Raw genomic sequence first — 3,504 nt, forward strand, 5'->3', positions numbered from 1 at the left:
TCTCTTGACAGAGATCCCAGCTGCCTGGCTTCACCCCCTTCCAATTCGATTGTTCCTGCCCCATTGTCCCAGCATCGGAGCAGCCAGGTTAAAATATTCTCGCCTTCACGACGACTAAAGTCTTTTCGCAGATCTCTCAGCTCACCTGGAGAGAAGGACCGAGTGGTGGTCACTTCATCTCCTCCCTGTCCTGATGGTGCCCCTTGGGTTGATGTTGGCCCTGTGCCATCATCTGCTGCACGGGTAGTCTTTCTAGTGACTTTCTTACAACCGGCAACTGATGCTGATATGGGTTCACCATCATTTGATTCATTTCCAGAGTCTGAATGACTGTCACAGTGATTACTGTGGTTACAGCAGCAACAGTGCCCAGTGTGTGAAGAAAGGGGGGCTGCCTTAGCCTGTGAGGCTGGAGAAGTAACCTTATCAGCATCGGCCTTGGCCTGCGTAGGAGCTTCAGCCTGTGAAGCCGCCGTTGGCGGGGGGGCAGTGGCAGCAGCTGCAGCTTTTGCTGTTTTGCTCTTTCTCGAGCGGCCAGGAGAGCTTTTTGCTAAAGCTTCCGAAGACACACCGCAAATCTCAGGACAACAAAGAGACGCAAACCTCCTGTTGAACGCCATTTCTCTTAACAGAAGCACAAACTGGCACACATTCAGCAAACCAGATAACACCATCACAGTTCTGTCAAAACTCCAAGGATATTCAAAATTCTCTAAAACATTTGCGAACTCTCCTAGCGAAAAAACGAAAGTATTGTTAGTCAGCCTTTCTAAAGATTCGCTTGACCAATTAGCAAACACAGAGCCGTTCTGCTCTTTAATCTCTCCTGGAGGCTTTTCAAGGTAAAGCAGAAGCGAGTAGAAATTAATTAGCGGCTGCAGTACAATGAAATAAACCAGCAACAAACCACACAGTATCATCATGACCATTGTCCAGTTCCTTGTTGTTATATAATGAACACTTCGATTTAAAAAGAAAGCCCAACACAGATATGGAATCAATGAGCACAATGTAGAAAACAACTGATACAACTTATGCCATAACATCTTTAAATCAGTGTAATTCACTTTGCCTTAATACCACTAAATAATATCCGAAGCAAACAGACGCGCGAGTATCACAACTCTATGAGCTGGCACCGTGCCAAGAAAACGGAAAGGTACATCAGAGCAGTAGAAAGGCCAAAAATCTTCAAATTTACCCCTTTCTCGAGCCCCACGTAGGGCGCCAAATTATCTGTGGAGGGTTAAGATTGCGGGGTGACAATAAAACCCTGGCAGATGTATTGTTAACCCCCTCTCCCCCCACTTCCCCCTTTTGCTCCTCCCTCTCCCCCCTTCCACTCAGCACAGGCGATCGGGAGGGAAAGAAGGACAGAGAGAAGAGAGCTGGAAAAATTAAAGATGTTTTACTAATGCTACTAATAAGAATAGAGAAAATAATACAAAATAGACAAAACCAATCTTGAAAGTCTCAACAACTGCAGGGCAGGCACCCAAAGTCCTGGATAGACTCTGCAGCCACCGGAGCTGGATTCAGTCTGTCACTAGGCCTCAGTTCTCAGGGATGAGTAGCAAGATCCTCTCCTAATGTCGGCCATAAGGAAAAAGGGACGAGATCCTCGTGATCTCCCACTTTTATATGAAGTATTCACGTGAATGGAATGTTATACACAGTTGGTCAGTTTCTTAGTCACTTGTTTCTCGTCGCCCCTCTCGCGAGATGTCCATCCGTGCTTATCAATAAGTTTGCATTCCATTGCTAGGTTTACCAAAACATGGGTCTGGTTCTCCAGGAAAGTGCAGTTAATATGAAGCTTTAGCTGACAGGCACAATTCACTGAAAGAGAAACTTGTTTTTAACAAAACCAGGACACCCCCCCAAGCCTCACTATTTGGCAGCCCCATCGCCCCCCAAGGCTCACTATCTGGCAGCCCCATCGCCCCCCAAGGCTCACTATTTGGCAGCCCCATTGCCCCCCAAGGCTCACTATTTGGCAGCCCCATCGCCCCCCAAAGCTCACTATTTGGCAGCCCCATCGCCCCCCAAGGGGCCCTGAGAGCCCCCATTCACCTTCTTTTACCTCCCTCTGTTGCTGTTCCCAGCCTATCCTGGTGTTTTCCATCCTTCGGGACTTCCTTGTTACTGTTGTGAGAGTCAGAGAGAACATGCGGAGTCTCTGTGACCTAGGACTGTCATTGTTGATCTGCGGTGTTTATAGACGGATTCTTGCAGGATTGGTTTCTGGTTTGTCCTTCCCTCCTCCCAGAACGCGGCGCTGGTGCGAGTTCCCCAGCACACGTGTGTGTGTCCAGCCGGTCCGTCTGGGGCGAGCGCGTCAGGGCGGGCAGACGGCTGAACGGACGCGCTGTCAGCGACTGCCGGACGAGCTGGGACTTCTTCGACCGTGTCCAGCCTTGTGCGTGTGGTTTGTTTTCACTTGCAGGCTGAAACAGCAGTTTCCTTAACGAAAAACACCCCAGCGTGTCCCCCAAGCCCCAACAAAAATAACGCCAGAACTGCCACCAAAAAAACACAGGGAGTTTTTAAAAAATGTCCTTTAGCTTTCTCCCCCGCCCTGCTGCGTTTAGTGCAGTGAGTGACCGTGAGGAGCCGGCTGTGGATCTGCCTGTTGAAGGGTGTGTGAAGGAGGAGGAGATGTGTGTAGAGCAGCACTGGTTGTGGAGGTGAGTGTAACTGGTTTGGGTGTGGGGTTGTAAATTCTTTTTGGAGGCTTCCTAGATTCTGGTGTCACCTGCGGGGTGCAGTGTGATTCTGTGTGCAGGTTTGAAAGGTGCAACGTGCAGAGCTCCCTCATTTGCCACCAGATCTCCAAGTCACAGGGACAACGTTGCCGTGCAGCTGCCAAGGACAGCGCGTGTCCCGTGCAGAGCAACATCCTTTGTGCTCCGTGTGCGTGTTCCTCCTTTGAAATGAAGTTGCGCTGCCCGGTGTTTCCCGTTCCGTGCGGTACCTGCCGGGTGAGTCTCCTCCCCCCGCTCCGGTCGGTTCCGTCGCGCTGCCGCAGCCCCGGCGGCTCCGTGGGGCTGGTTGGGCGCGTCGTTGGCGGAGCCGGCGCCGACGATCTCTGGACGCGTCGAGGGCTGCGGTGGGTTTTCCTGGAAATTCCAAGGCCCTGGTGTGTTATTATTGTAACTACTTACTTACTGTAAGACATTTAGAATGAAAACGTAAATAAGAGTAACCAGAAGAGTCTTTGGGAGTAAATAATGCCTGTCATCTACTCTAGCTGTTACTCAAAACTCTGCAGACAGTAATTATCCCCAATTGATGTAGTAAAATTTAAAAGAGTGGACTATAAATACTGGAGCACTAATTGGAAGTAATACCTGTGGAGAAAAAAAACCTCTATTTTATATCTATAATAAAAAATAATGTGTGCTAGTTAATCCAGCTGGTAGTAATGTAACGATAAGAATGTTAGAGTGTAAATAAATGAAATTGTTTAGGCGTGAGCAATAACAATTTAATTCCAGCTCTTAC

At 48.9% G+C, this 3,504-nt stretch overlaps 1 long non-coding RNA gene across 1 annotated transcript; it reads left to right on the plus strand.

The window, feature by feature from the left end:
- The first annotated feature begins 2,270 nt into the window (after positions 1-2,270).
- Positions 2,271-2,970, plus strand: LOC309452067. Its single transcript, XR_014186421.1, has 3 exons — positions 2,271-2,419; positions 2,565-2,687; positions 2,769-2,970. It is a non-coding gene; the product is annotated as an uncharacterized lncRNA (long non-coding RNA).
- Positions 2,971-3,504: the final 534 nt, after the last annotated feature.

Source organism: Streptopelia decaocto, assembly GCF_964273445.1.
Source record: "Streptopelia decaocto genome assembly, contig: HAP1_SCAFFOLD_115, whole genome shotgun sequence".
Classification (NCBI taxonomy): Eukaryota; Metazoa; Chordata; class Aves; order Columbiformes; family Columbidae; genus Streptopelia; species Streptopelia decaocto.